The sequence below is a fragment of the Biomphalaria glabrata genome, chromosome 6 (genome assembly GCF_947242115.1).
Source record: "Biomphalaria glabrata chromosome 6, xgBioGlab47.1, whole genome shotgun sequence".
NCBI classification, from domain to species: domain Eukaryota; kingdom Metazoa; phylum Mollusca; class Gastropoda; family Planorbidae; genus Biomphalaria; species Biomphalaria glabrata.
The window spans coordinates 42,220,152-42,236,254 of NC_074716.1; positions in this window are offsets into that span (position 1 = coordinate 42,220,152).

Below are 16,103 nucleotides of genomic sequence, written 5' to 3' on the forward strand. Positions count from 1 at the left end.
GCCTTTGTATGTGAATGTCAAGTACATGGTTAGGTTAATACAGACCTATATGGTAGCATATGTTTACGTTATAAAAGATTTCAAGTGTCATTTAGTGATTCCTATCAAGAAGTGGATTATTCATATAGCTAACCATGCTATATGGGGATGGGAGCGCGCAGGGTTTGACAGTCCAGCGCGCAGCCATCCGTAGCGACGTGTGAATACCCATTTGTTTTCCCCCACCCCTCTTGTTTTTTCGTGGGGTGACGTAGCATAGGCCGCTATTTTGCAGGGCAGGCCTTGGGACACTGCAACCTATGCGATCGCAGTGGGCTCCGCACTTTCATAGGCCCCACGCTAATATTTAGGTGTAAATTATTAAATTAAACCATTTTTAAAACTTATAACAGATTTTTCGCAGGCCTCATGGAAATCTACTGAAAATGCAAAATATACAAAAAAGTCCTGGAAATCTCCGGAAATTATTAAAAAAAATTTTAACTCATAAAAATCTCCTGAAATATATAAACAAAAACTGTCTTTTTGGGGTGTCATTCAATTAGGAAAACGCTAATACTACGCACGATAAAAAAAAAAACAGTGGTTAAGTCCGGCGCTGCTATTTAGTGTTTGTAAAATATTTGTTTGTAAAATGTTTTACATGTTTCGGATGATCCTTTCAGAGTTAAAGATAGTTTACTTCATAGTCCAAACCTCCCGAAGGACGAATGGGGGTGGGAGCGCGCAGGGTTTGACAGTCCAGGGCGCAGCCATCCGTAGCGACGTGTGAATACCCACTTGTTTTCCCCCACCCCTCTTGTTTTTTCGTTTGGTGACTAACCGCAGAAATAAGAGTGATATTTCCTTTACTTCTTGCTCGTCCAAATTAGCCATATATTACCCGCGGCCCGCGGGTCTTAATTTGCGTATAACAGAAATAGTTACTGATACTGATATAGTGCATTAAAAACTATTAAAGAAAATAAAAAGGTTATAAGTAAAGTTGTTAACAGCTTCAATAGAGCCGACACAGACAGCCGTTAGGCATGTATTAGACAATTTGTCTTAGTGAACGGATGCTGCGAGGTGGGGGGGGGGGGGGGAATGGTCTAGCTAGGGCTTGTGACCTTTGACCACTGGGGTGCATACGGGTGAAATGACTCTGGACAAGAAGAATGTTTTTTGGGACATTCCGATGGTCTAGAGGTTAAGTTCCTACATCGTAGGATCCCCAGGCTACCTTAAGACGATTAATTAACTAGAAAATTGCTACAGTGAAATATGAATGCTTGGTAATTATTGGAAAATAATTTTTCCGTAAGTATATGTTAATATTATTTAGTTTAGTTACTTCCGATAAACTGCATCATTTTGCATGGCTGTAACAGAACGATACATTTTTTTTATTATCTAATACAGTGATATAGAAAACAACATTTACTAGAGAATAAAAAGCATTTCAATCTCTTACCTTGAGATGAAATAAAGTTCACTTATCATATTACTATAGCATTAACCTGTTTATGTCATTACACGTTGTGTTTCATTATTATGTTTATCTTAGTAACAATTTTGCTTAATCAGAAATATTCGTTAATCCGAAATGGGTCCGATCCCCAATCATTTCAGACAATCGGGACTCCACTGGATCAATTTTTTTTTTCTATAGGACTATTGACTAAAAGCGTTTTTAAAAACAATACTAGTGACAGTTGACATTATATAATTCCTGTTAGATTTTCAGTATGAGCGTACTACAATCGTTGAAAGTTAAGAAATAATGATAACAATAACTAATGACCCTTGCTATATATTTCACAAATGAAACCTTCGTTTTGTGTGGGTAGATTGCTTTTTAAGTGTACTTGTATTAATTTGTTTGGATCATATATGTAATTAAATTTGTAATAGACCTAGACTAACAATTAACAAGATTACAAAGAGAGTTTGAGAGGCGACCCCATCGAAGTCACCAATGGACCAGGAATATTTAAGCCATAGTCTTGTTTTGATAATTTATGTAATAAAATTGTAAAAAAAATCATTTTTCACATAAATGCAAACAGGACAACACTTCGTCTTTGATAAGACTCTTCTAACTCTTCTAGAATAAATAGAAAAACCTCCCAGACGGTGTCACCTGGTGCGGTAGCTCAGGGTGTCATCCCTTTCCCATCAACTTTCCACAAATATGATCCAATAAACACTATTGCTAGTTAGTTCTTTTTGTTGAACAAATACAGTGAGCTGATTACCTACTTGTATTTGATTTTTTATTTGATTTTACTCAAATGTAAAATGAATGTCAATGCTATTATAAAATCCCACTGTTTATGATATTTATTCTAATGTTATTTCAAATTTTACAATGATATTTAATTAAAGTTATAAACAGACTTAACGTCACCCGAACAGGTTTTCTTTGTTATACTTTAAGACAGAAATGCTATACCGTTGTGCTCCCAGTCTCGGATACCGAAACTTAAACTTCCATCTAGACGTGTCTGACTGTACAGTCAGTCTAGTTGCTGCATTAAAACAGAAGAGGGAACAACAGAGTTTTTTACAATCGAGACAGGTGTGAGACAGGGGTGCATCTTATCTCCCTTCCTTTTCCTCCTAGCCATCGACTACATAATGAGGAGAGCAATGAACCAGACTGCCTTTGGTATTCCATGGCATGAACAACTCCGATTGACGGACTTGGACTTTGCTGATGATGTTGCACTACTCGGGGCTACAAATAAATGCATTCAAGAAATGACGGAGAGCCTAGACAGAGAGGCACCCAAAATTGGCCTCCGCATTAACTTGGATAAGACTAAAATTATGCGAGTGGGATAAGGCAAAGGGTGTCCCCGTCAGACTTGGCGAGTTAAAGCTTGAAGAGCTGGACAAGTTCACGTACCTTGGCAGCATCGTAACAAATGATGGAGATGCTTACCATGATGTAGCGTGCCGAATAGGAAAGGCAGGGAGCATTTTCCAAAGGCTGCAGCCTATTTGGACTAGCCAAGCCATTGGACTCGAGACAAAAATACATCTTCTCAACACAATCGTCATTCCAACTGCTACATATGCATGTGAGACGTGGAAGTCATCTGTCAAAATTGAGAAAAGACTAAATGTGGCTCAACAGAGATGGCTGAGACGGATTTTGGGAGTCAGTTACACAGACCGGATCTCAAACAAGGAAATCATATGCCGAACTGGAAGTCGAACACTTAGTGAGGTTGTGACTGAGCGTCGCATGAGGTTTGCGGGACATGTTCTACGTCAAAATGAATTACGCACACCAAGAGTTGCGATAACATGGAAGCCAAAACGAGGAAAGCGCAAACAGGGACGTCCTCGTATTACCTGGCGACACACCTTCATGGAGGACCTCAGAACAGTGGACACCAGGTGGGAGGAGGCTTCAGACATTGCCAGTGACAGATCATTATGGAGACAGCTTGCCGCCCAATGCGCCGAACGGCGCGGGAGGACCTAAGTCTAAGTAAGTAAGACGTGTCTGGGCATGTTTGGGCATATATCCAGAGATTTTAATATAATTATCCTTCTCGATTTGTCTGCATTTGCAAATTTTTTAAACTTGGTTTTCATCCCCAGAATGGTTTCACTCGGTGCGACCGCACCCCTCGCACCCCCTAGTGACGCTACTGCTCCTAGATACCTACCTCTCATCAACAATATCGATTAATATATTGGAGTAGACGGGCTAGGAAATTTTTAAAAATGGGCCTACGCAAATAACTAGTCTCCCGTGCTAACAATATGTAGCACTATTACCCACTAGTAGGCCTACTAATCCTGATCATAATCGCTCTATTTACTTTGTAGGTCTAGAATAGAATATAATATATCTAGAATCTAGAGCTAGACTAGATCTAGATTTCTAGACTAGTTCTAGGTTTAGTCTAGATCTACATCTATTATTGTTACTCTAGATCTATAACAAATTTAATAACTAATCAAACATGACTATTTTCAAAGCCGAAATGTTTGTTTTGCTTGTTGCCTCCCTTGTATGGAAGCTATGTCGAAAGCTTTACCTTTGTCTTTCAGTATTGTTTTGAGTGAACCTATGCGCTCCCTGGTCATGGCCACATTCCTTATATGATTGCGAATCTTGGAGCAAGAGAGGAGGATCCTAGCAATGAAACTGAGATGATACAGAAGGATCCTAGGTATCACATTTAAAGACCACATCACCCGCGCCACCGGCTAAATCGTAACTCTTGAAAAATTAGTAAAATAATTGATTTAAATAAATGATTATATTTTAATCAACATAAGCGTGTTGTTTTTCAGAAGTATCTTTTATATGTAACTACTTATTCCTAGAGAATGATGTACCCCAAATTTAACTATTAATTTTGCTTTACCTTCAAACTCTAAGTTGACAAAAATATCAACATATTCTGATAAAATATATAACTAAAACATTTATTTGTAGTTGTACTTTTGAATGGCACGAGAACTTGAATAAGCAGATGTATAAACAAAATGACAAAAGTCCAACAGTGCACTGTACATTAAATAATCCCCATTTTGCAAGGGGCTTCCATCCCCTTGGACCCGGTCAGTATTGAAGAGAGGCGAGTGTGGACGCGTGGGCAGCCCAGCACTCGCAAATTTACCGCCCAGGCTGCACCCCTAATCTGTAAGAAAATAAACTATTTTCTTAATAATTTATAAAATTAAATTTTGTTCAAATTGTTCAATACATTTAAATCTAAATCTAGATGTACATCTAGCCTCTATTGAGTCTAATTTAGATTGTTGTCAAGTGTATAATGAGGATATGTTAAAACGTATCGTATCTTATATAATACAGACGTTACTTCAAAAAAGAAGATGATTACGTCCTACGCGTCATGCATTCAGTCATGCATGTTAACCAATGACTTTAATTCTGCCAAGTCACTGGTTTTCCTGGCTAGCTGCGCGTTATAAAAGTTTTTTTTTTTAACTTTTAACTACAACAGGTTCGTATTAAAAGTATTTTTTAAAAACAACATTTGAATCAGTATTCTATTCCATGACTTAGTTAATAAATGGAAAAAATATTGATACTTTTTCCATTGTGACCTTAGATGCACTTTTTTTGTACCAATGCGCGAATCTATGAATCAAGCTTGATTTATTAATGGAGAAGTCTGTGACCTTTTTAAGAAACTTACCTGCTTTGAAGTTTTTCATTGAAAAGTGGTGCATAGATAATTTTAAAAATTAGATGGATCTTTTTCGAAAAGAAAAATGTAGCCGTTGAATCAGAACTTTGAATGATGTCCTATTTTCATTTTCTCTTCAAGTTTCTGAGATCTAAACGAGACGAACGGATAGACAGACAGGCCACACAAAACTAATAGCGTCTTTTTCTCCTTTCGGGGGCCTCTAAAAAGCATTTATAAAAATAAATATAATTCAATTCGAAGTTGTTGCCTAAAGCCACCTCATGTTTCTCAAGCCAACGTGGTCACCATTCTGCTAGCGAACAGCCAAACATGGACGATTGTCATCTCTTTTTTTATTTAATCATTGGGCTCACAAAGCTGGACACGGCAGCCTTATATAAAGAGGACTAATTCAGCTTATACCACCACTTCAGTCAACTACTATTTCTTTCCCTTGTTTGAAATACCAAACAAAGTAATTTATTACCAATAGTTAATTAATTAATTGGTTAAATTAAATTTTGATTGATTCTTGTGTTGTCTGGTAATAGTAATAATTGTGCAAAATTTCAGATCCGAAAATGTGTGTCGGAGAAATAACGTGTACAAGCTTTTGGCTAGACAGACACACAGACAGACAAAACGAGTTCATATAAACTTTGTAAAACCAAATAATGTTGCCTTGCTTTTGTAACGTTTAATTATATAATCTTTAAGTAGACTTACGATTTAAAATGTCTATTATATAATAATTATATAATCTAATAATATATAAGTTGACGTAGGCTTATCTGTCATTAAATTATGTTAAGACCAAGAGTTTTTTTTTTGTCTTAATCTTCATTAAAAAAAAACATCAAACAACATTGTTGAGAATCTGGTTCAGAAGGCTAAAAAGTGCCCCTTGCGGGTCAACTACACCATCTGCAGTTTTAAGAAGTCCGTAGACTGATCCGCCAACAATGGGCAGCTCGCCGGCAAGGTTTTGAACGGTTCCAAGTGGGTTGTTCACTAAGTCCTGAGCCAGTCCGCCGACGATCGGAAGTCCGCCAGCGACATCCGCAACGGTGTTGAGAACTCCGTAGGTTAAAGGTCCAACAAAGGGGATCTCTCCAGTAATGCCAAAAGGATTTTTGAGTAGATTTTGAGGAAGAGGTTCAACTTTGTTGACCAAGCCACTTACTGTTCCCTGCAGGACGTCTCCGATTAGTGGAAGATTTCCCAGCAGACCTCGCTTGACAATGTCATTCTCAAGGTTCTCAAATAAAGCTCTAGGGTGCCTGGCGTAGGATATGGCAGATCCTACTACGGCACTAACCACAACTAAAATGATGACTTGACGCATCTTAAAAAGAAAAGAATAAATCATTAAAACATAGACGCTGTTTAAATAAGACAACATTTGTATTAGCGAGAGAACTCAACTACTATATATCTATATATATGCGTAAAGTCATAAAGTCTTTTTCTTCCTTTAAATAGCAAACATTTTACACTTTAAGTCAACACGTTATATTAGACAAGCACAATGGAATTCTCTGGTATCATTGTTCAATATTCGACTATCGCATAGGATGACACCTAGATCCTACTGTTTAACTCTTGATCTGTCATTGGTGTTCTAAACATTTTTCTCTTCTATCTAAAAAGGAGCAATAGTAATCGCCCTTTGCAAAAGAGCATTATCTTTCACTTTCATTTTGAATAGCTACCTGGATTAGTAGTGTGCCTTTCAGACCGTCGTCATTTCAACTCCAGCCCTGTCCACTGCCATACCTCCTTCCAAGTAATGCTGCTTGGTGTTTAGATTAAGTTTCATAATAATCTACATTTCTAACAGAACGTAGGCGTATTGGAAATGTTCACTTACCTGTCATCTCCAATCCTCCTCCCGCCCAATCCAGCCCACACCAGCGCCTTCCTCGCTCTCCAGGCATGCACACACAGTCGTTTGACCAAACCCACCCCATTCGGACAACTGTGTCTTTCAGGAAGTGTTCACCCTTTACTAAAAGGCGTATGCTACGCCGCGGATCTGCTAGTAGAATATAATAATAATAATATTACAATTTTAGATAGCGCGACTTTCATGATTATAACATGCTCAGGGCGCTATAGACCAATCTCATTTGTGGACCAGTGAGGTAAAGGGGTATCTAGGAGAAGGTTTTCCGTGCTGCCTTTAGGCGCTCAGATACAGTGAACGTCACAGTTGTCAACTAAATAAAATCTCTTGAATAATAAATTTCATAAACTAAATGGTTCGCTTTTTCAAAATACATAATGTAGCTGTTGACCTTTACTTTGCAAGCCACAATGCATGGTGAAATAATATTTTTTTCATATCTGTTATGTTTTTTGGAGATATGAGTGTAGCAGAAGGACAGACAGAAATTTTGCATGGACCTAATAGCGGCCTCCCCTTACGGGAACCGCTTAAGAAAAGCAATTAGTGAATTAATTATGGTAATTAATTATTCTTTATATCGAATTACGGAAATAACATTACTGATAGACATAGTTTTAAAGGTCGAGTTCTTCCACTTTAAAAAAAATATCTATTAACCTTGTCAACTAGCTCGTGTTGAAAAAGGTATTTTTTTACTCTAACTAGGCCGTGCGACGTAGTGGAATCTGGTTTTTATTTCATGTGATTTAAATGATTTTATTTCGATAAAAAAAAAATTTAATATAATAATAATAATAATAATAATTTTATTTATAAAGCACTTTTAACAAACAAAATGTAGGCTCAAGGCGCTGTAATAACATTACAAACACAGACACGACAGCTAAAATGACAGTTAATCTAAAAATGTTTTAAACAGATAGGTCTTAATGTTCTTCTTAAAAGTGGTGTAGCATGTTTTCTGTCTAAGATCAATGGGGAATGAGTTCCAAACCTTTGGTCCGTGAACTGAAAAAGCCGGCAGACCGTAGCTTTTGAGGGAGAAACGTGGCACCACTAAAAGCGTTGAGTTCATTGAGCGCAGGGCTCTCTGGGGGACATATGGAGTAATCAGTTCACTAAGGTACAATGGCATCTCGTTGTTATATATGTACTGATGACAAAGTGTGGCGACCTTGTAATCGATTCTCGCTTTTACGGGAAGCCAATGGAGCGTGCTCAAGAGCGTAGTAGCAGAATCTTGTCTAGTTTTTTTTAAGGACTATTCGAGCGGCGTTGTTCTGTATACATTGCAGCTTGGCTATTTTGTCATTAGGTATACCTGCTAGCACGGCGTTGCAGTAGTCAAGGCGGGAGAGTCTGAATGCCACAGCTAGCTTTTTGTTAACTCCATTGTTAAATATGGTCGGATCTGGCCTAATCTGCGTAGCTGCAGATAAAGACCTTTGCAGAGCTGACTTATGTGTGGGTCGAAAGATAGTGTTGAGTCGAAGAAAACTCCAAGATTCCGCACTACATGGACATAAGGAACTTGGCAGTTCGTGATAAAGAGAGAATCTGTGCTTTCAACTTTTGAGACATTGTTCCTAGTGCCAATCTTAATTATTTCTGTCTTGTCTTCGTTCATCTTGAGCTTATTTTCAACCATCCAATCGCTCACCCTTGCAACGGTACCACTGATTTTCTCTGCCAGATGCGACACCTCTGAGGGTACTGATGATTCGTATAACTGTGAGTCATCTGCAAAGAAATATTATAAGATGCCGATTGGCCGTATCACACCGCTGAGTGGATATGTATACATAGTGAACAGTACTGGGCCTAGAACTGATCCTTGGGGTACTCCGTACTTCAAAAGTAAGCTTGTTGATTCTGTCCCGTTAACAACGACACCTTGGGTGCGTTCCGTCAGGTAGGATCCAAGCCACTTTAGGACTATTCCTGCTAAACCAAAAGTTGGAGAGAATCTGGCCATCATAATTTCATGGTCTAGCTCTTTGGCTCCGGAATTAATTCGGAATTATTTGCCACTTTTGGACGGAATTAATTTTTCCGCCATTTCAGAGTGCGCTAATTTGCTTCGATATAACTTGTATAACTTTTTTATTTATTATTGGAAAATAATAAACTTGATATAGAATTAAAGAGAAATGGATGCTCTTTCCATTTCTTATGTTTTCTAGTTTGCAAATTATGTTGTTTTTGTTATTTTGGGTTTTGAATATAAAAATTAAAAATGAAAAACTCACCAACTGACATTGAAAATATCCATCCAAGTGCATGTTTAAAGAAATTTATTGTTCAAATTGAATTGAAATAGCTTTTTTTCTCATTTTTATCCATTTGTTTACAGAACACCACAGAAGAAACAGCAATAGATGCAAAAAATAATAAACTGGAACTAATAATCAAATGTCACTACTTTAATGAAAAAGCCCATAAAAAAGCAACACTCTTGGAACAAAACACTTTTACCCTAAAACTAGTCCAACTGTACAGCATATATATATTTATAGTATTTTCTTCTTAAGTTCTTCATGTACTTAGTATATAAATATTCCTTCTAGTTGTGATATTCATGGAAGCAGTCAATATGAATGTGTGGGTTCGACTCCCACCCAGCGCAAACATAAACCGTTCTCCCTGACCCAAAGTGTTTACATACTCTGTCTTTCTTTATAGTTATAGGTCTCCATTCTCTGAAAATAGATTTTATTCTAGCAGGGGTGTTCCAGTTAATCCTATGGTCAGCATAGCTATTTATTTTGCTAACAAGACTATCAACAATGTGATTGTCAATGAAAAAAACATTCCATCTCAATAGATGCAGTGCTGACTAAGTCTAGGTTGACAACCCTATTTCTTGGTGGAATAAATCTGAAATTGTTCTGTTTCAGTGCCTAGATGATAGATCTAGAGATCTACATCTATCTGATTAGATTTAGATCTAGATAATGTAGAGACAGCTAAACTAGTTCTAGATCTACATTGAACATTAGCTGGGGGTGGAGCTGCTTCATCAGCTGATAAACTTCATCATTACTAGACCTAGGCCTAGGTCTAGACCTATAATAATAAATTAATTTACTAGATCTAGATCTATATAATTAGATTTATCAATATCACCATCAGATGAAACAAAACCACTGTCATCTGAATTCTTATACTTCTTTATCAAAGAAATATTTAGATCTACAAATTTTATATGGCCTTGGTTGAAGCTCGATGTTAAAAAAACACGCACACAGAAAAAATAAATGTCATCTCTTTACAAACTTCGTACAAAATAAAAACACGTTAAATGAAGGAAATCCCGGATGTTTAGCAAAGGGAAACTATTCTAGATAAACAATTAAGCAATAAAAAACAAGAATTGGAGAAATGGAAACGAAAAAAATAAATTTGAAATAGCCGATGCCCCCAGCGTTGGTCCGACTTTTTTCCCCTTTTTTTTAAATCAACGCCCTGTGCGTTGGTGCGGAGCCAAAGAGCTAGCGTATCAAAGGCTGCGGACAAGTCAAGCATAGAAAGAATTGATATGTAGCCTTTGTCGGAATTGTGAAGTAAGTCGTTTAGTACCCTGACCACTGCTGTCTCTGTGCTACGTCACTTCCTATATGCAGATTGAAACTCTTCCAAGAGACTGTTCAAGATGAGAATGAATTTGCGCTAACAGGATGCGCTCCAGTAGCTTTAACAGGAAGGGAAGGTTTGATACCGGGCGATAGTTTTTTAGACATTCCGGGTCAAGACTGGATTTCTTTCTGACAAGTGCATGCTTAAATTGCTGTGGTACAATGCCTGAAGTCAGTGAAGAGTTCACAATGTTAGTAATTGTAGGTACAAGCTCATCTAAACATTCAAGGAGATTGGAATGGGATCAAGGGTCGCATGACTTATTTGGCATCTTTAAAATAATACTTTTGACATAATCTTCAGAGACACGCTGAAACTCGCAAAAAGTAGAATTTTGAAAAATTGGAGAGTGGACAAGCTGTGATGAGAGAGATGGCATATCATTTCTGATCTGCTCAATCTTGCCAATGAAGAATCTATTGAAGGACTCAGGAAGTTCAGATACTGGGATAGATGACGGCAAACGTTCGTTATTAGCTCCCCCTTAACATTTCAGCGGTGATCTTGAATAGCTACTTTGATGAATCAGAAGTTTCGATTTTTTTAGAATATGACTAGCTTTTGCGTCTCTAATCATACGGTTTACCTTGTTTTTTTCCAGTATGTATATTTGTCGATGTATCGTCAGACCTGTCGGCGAATAAGTTTGGCAGTCTTTATGTCTTCCGTCATCCAGGTATAGATATAATAGATAGAAAGACAATAGATAGATTGATAGATAGACAGATAGATAGATAGATAGATAGATAGATAGATAGATAGATAGATAGATAGATAGATAGATAGATAGATAGATAGATAGATAGATAGATAGACATAGATAGATAGATAGATAGATAGATAGATAGATAGATAGATAGATAGATAGATAGATAGATAGATAGATAGATAGATAGATAGATAGATAACTTAATGAAAATTAAGAATAAAATAACATTTGAATAAATTCCACAAATGTAAAATACATATGTTTACTAGATCTAACATTTATTGATTTATTCCAAAAAAATAATAATTTGAAACAATAACTTTTTTTCAAAGAAAAAATATTTAGATCAATAATTGTCTTTCCCACTTGGATATTATAACTACTATTAGCCGGAAGTGAACATTGTGGTGGACGTCAAAGACTGATCTTTTTTTTGTTTTTTAAATCCATAATAAGTCCTCAGCATCTCCAAGTAAGTTCGAAATACTCACTAATTTCACAGGGCTATTCAATAATTCCTGAGGGTTACTCACTTTTTCCATAGGGTTACTCACTTTTTCCAGAGGGTTACTCACTATATTTGTAATGCTTGCTAAAAGGCTTTGGAGAAATGAATCGAAACCCGCTTTTCTCAACACTTCAAGGATAACTTTTATGAATTTATGTTTTATCCATTTGAGCACTATGATAGCGTTTTCTTCACTATCCAAAAATTCAATTACACATTCAGGAAGCCTTACACCTTCTTCATTGTAAGAAGATTCTAAATATAAGAAAACATAAATATATTCTTAAATGCATATATAGAGGCGGAGAATACATACTAAAATTGTTGTAGATTTTGTCATATTGTATATATAGTGTGTTTATTTTTACCATTAGTAAATAGAATTCAATTTATAAAAACACACAAAAAATAAGACATGTAAAAGCATAGCATTTAATATTTACGATAGAATAAAGGCAGATAATTAGTATAACAATAATAACAACTGGCATTTAAAATATTCATTTGTTATTTTGTTATTTTAACTGAAGAAAATTTTGGATTTGGATCATAAAATAAAATAATTATAACAATAATCGCAACATATTCAATTCAAATATTAGGATGAGTGCAGTTGTTCACGTGACTACGCAAACCCTGTTGCGACCTACATATTTTTACTGAACTTAAGCAGACAAAGCTGCTGGCCAAGGGATCTATTCAACATCACATACGAATCTACACCTGTCTTCTACAAGTGCTTTTTGGGGGCATCTAGTGTTTGCCCTGCTTAATTCGTCGAAGATTGTAAACTGTTTCTATCTGACGCCTTCTGATGTCAGCTACTTTCCTTTATGCCATTTAAGGCTTATATAAGATAAGATAAGAGTAAAATATCGCCTGTACGTATACCTTTAGATGAAATGTTCTATTTATTTTGAAACACAAGAAAATAAAATCTTACTGTTTCATCCCAGTACCATACCCGTGTGTCAAGTACAAAAGAAAACACAAGGGCAGGCAATAAACACAAGTATAAAACAAGATTACAAAGAGAGTTTGTGTTACACAAACTCAGAGGCGGCCCCCGTCGAAGTCGGATCCCTGTCGGATCTGCATATTCGCAAATAATATTCAAGAGGTGATTTAATTTTGATGTAAAATGTTTTACACGTTTCGGATGTTCCTTCAGAGTTGAAGATAATTACTTTCTAGTACAAACCTCCCGCAGGACGACGGGGGATGGGAGCGGGCAGGGTTTGAACCCTGGGCCATCCATAAATCTGAACGACAGTCCAGCGCGCAAACCGCACGACCAGGCAGCCATCCGATGGTCAAAAGTAATAATGTTTCAAAGATTCATTTGCCGTAAATTTAAATTTAAATTTAATAAAAAAAAATAGTAGATTAGTTTTAGTATATTAAAACATTACAATATTGATCAAAACGTTTGGAAATGAAAATCTACACTTTTTTTTACACTTTAAGTTTAGAAATTGAAATTCTACATCTTAATCTAGTCTATTTTAGTCTAAACTAGATCTAGAAATTCTAGATCTAGACTCTAAAATAATTTTAATTAGAATATAAATCCAGATCTAGATATACTGTAATAAAAATCTAGATCTAGTTTAAAAAATCTAGATTAGATCTAAATCAAGATATCATTCCTTTTTTAAACGCGAGTCACATAACGAGGCTTATACCGAGTTCTTTTTTCATTTCATTTGAAGAATTAATTCCATATAACGTCAGAGGGAAAAAAAACACTACGTCACACGGCCTAGCTAGACTAAAAATCGCCTTCATCTATAAGAGCCATTTATCGAGTGGTCATAGACTTTGGTGCACCGAGTGCGTTCTTTAAGCATTTCATTTAAAGAATTCATTCCATATGACGTCAAAGGAAAAAAAACACTACGTCACACGGCCTAGCTAGAATAAAAATCGCCTTCATCATTACGAGCCTTTTATCGAGTGTTCATAGACATTGGTGCACCGAGTACGTTCTTTTAGCATTTCATTTAAAGAATTCATTCCATATGACGTCAAAGGAAAAAAAAACACTACGTCACAAGGCCTAGCTAGACTAAAAATCACCTTTATCAACACGAGCCATTTCTCGAGTGTTCATAGACATTGGTGCACCGAGTGCGTTCTTTTAGCATTTCATTTAAAGAATTCATTCCATGTGACGTCAAAGGAAAAAAAAACACTACGTCACACGGCTTAGTTAGACTAAAATATGTTTTTATTAATACAAGCAATTTTTTCGAGGGTTAATAGACATTGGTGCACCGAGTGCGTTCTTTTAACATTACATTTAAAGAGTCCATTCATATGACGTCAAAGAAAAAAAAATTCCATTACCTCACAATAGGCTAGTACCGGTACCATAAAAAAAAAATGTCTTTATTTACACGAGATATTTAACGAGGGTTCATAGACATTGGTGCACTGAGTTCTAATAGATATTATTTAAAAAGGATCAAAGCCACATTGTTTTTGCGTTTTGTCTGTCAGTCGGTCTGTCCGTTATCTTGATATAAAAAAAACAACTAAAAGTTATTAAAAATTGATTAACCTTTATTTTACTTTTCAAAACATCGCAATAATTTTTAGGTATGAACACAATTGAAAAGTTTATATAATAGATTGTTCCGGATGTTTGTATAAATAGTAAAAGAAAAAGAGAATTTCAGATAAATGTAATACCGTTATTCAAATTTTTTGGATGGTCTCGTATAAAAATTAGATGTACTACAGCCACGTGGAGAGATTTTCATACCTTACTTTGGTGTTTGGATTCTGTTTTCCTTAAAAATCGGAACATAATATTAACGATAATTAGATTTTTTAATGTTTTAGGTAGAAATTTAAATGTACTGTAAGAGAGTAGTGAGTTAAAATATTTTTCATAAAAATCCGTAAAAACATTATTTCGTAAATGAGAAGATTATTTGTTTATTAATTAGAAGAGTGAGTTCAAACAATTATTTGGCGTTAGTAGATTTTTAAATAAATTCGGAAATTTCTGGCGACGATTTGTAAGAAACAAAATCCGGAACTTTCTTTATCGATTACAAAACTTCTATGTTATGTTTTACAAGAAAATTAAATGTCTAAAAAGTAATTTTCAGTAATCAATTCTAGTAAATTACTTTTTTTTAAAAGCCTTATGCGATTTCAAACAATCATTAGGCATAATTCATGTTTTATAAAACAATATCCGGAACATTTTTACACTTAATGAAATATAAGTCAGTATAGAGATTATGATTTAGCATTAATATGCTATTTACATAAAAAACGGAGCAACATATTATTGATAATGTGTTTTTGCAACGTTTAAGCATGGAAATTGAATGTAATATAAGTTAGAAGAGCAAACAAACATTTGTTGGCGTTGATTATTTTTGCACAAAAAAATCCGGAACAATCAATTTTAGATACTTAAAACTATTGAGATGTTATGGGAGGAACATTAAAGGGTAAATCAGATTTTCAATAGCTTTTAGAGTTCTAGTTTTTTAAATCTAATGGTGACAGACAGACCGACCAACAGACAAAACGCACAAAAATAAGCTTCTTTTATTCGGATGGGGGCACTAAACAAAAAAATAAATAAAATCTGATTTTTAAAAAAAGTTTAAGGAATTGGTTTAGCACCTGATCATGTTGCGACGTTACGCTTCTGAATGAAAATCGCTGCATAAAAAGTCCATTTAAAAAAATGTGCGTGATATTTACATACAAAGTGCATTATTAGCCTTTATAAACAAACAGAAATGTTTTCTTTTAATTTTAGCAGCTACTTGACCAGAAAAAACGTCTTTAACTATTATTTGTATTTGTTGTAAACATTTCCTGTACATTTTAAAAATATATTTGACTTAGTGATACTGAAAATACAAAAAAATTGTCCATCTTTGTTAGCATATTGTAACATTGCCTCCCTTACATTTACGTAATTGTTTTAGAATTGGTGTATTTTTATGAAAAAATCGCTTGCATAATTAATTTTATAAATTAAACGGTTTGCTTTTAGAAAACCAAAAGTAGCCGTTGCACCTAAACTTTTCAAGCCGGATTTAATGATGAAATAATATTTTTCATATCTCTTCTAGTTTTTGAGATCTGAGTGTGACAGACGGACAGACGGACAGACGGACAGACGGACAGACGAACATTTTGCACAAA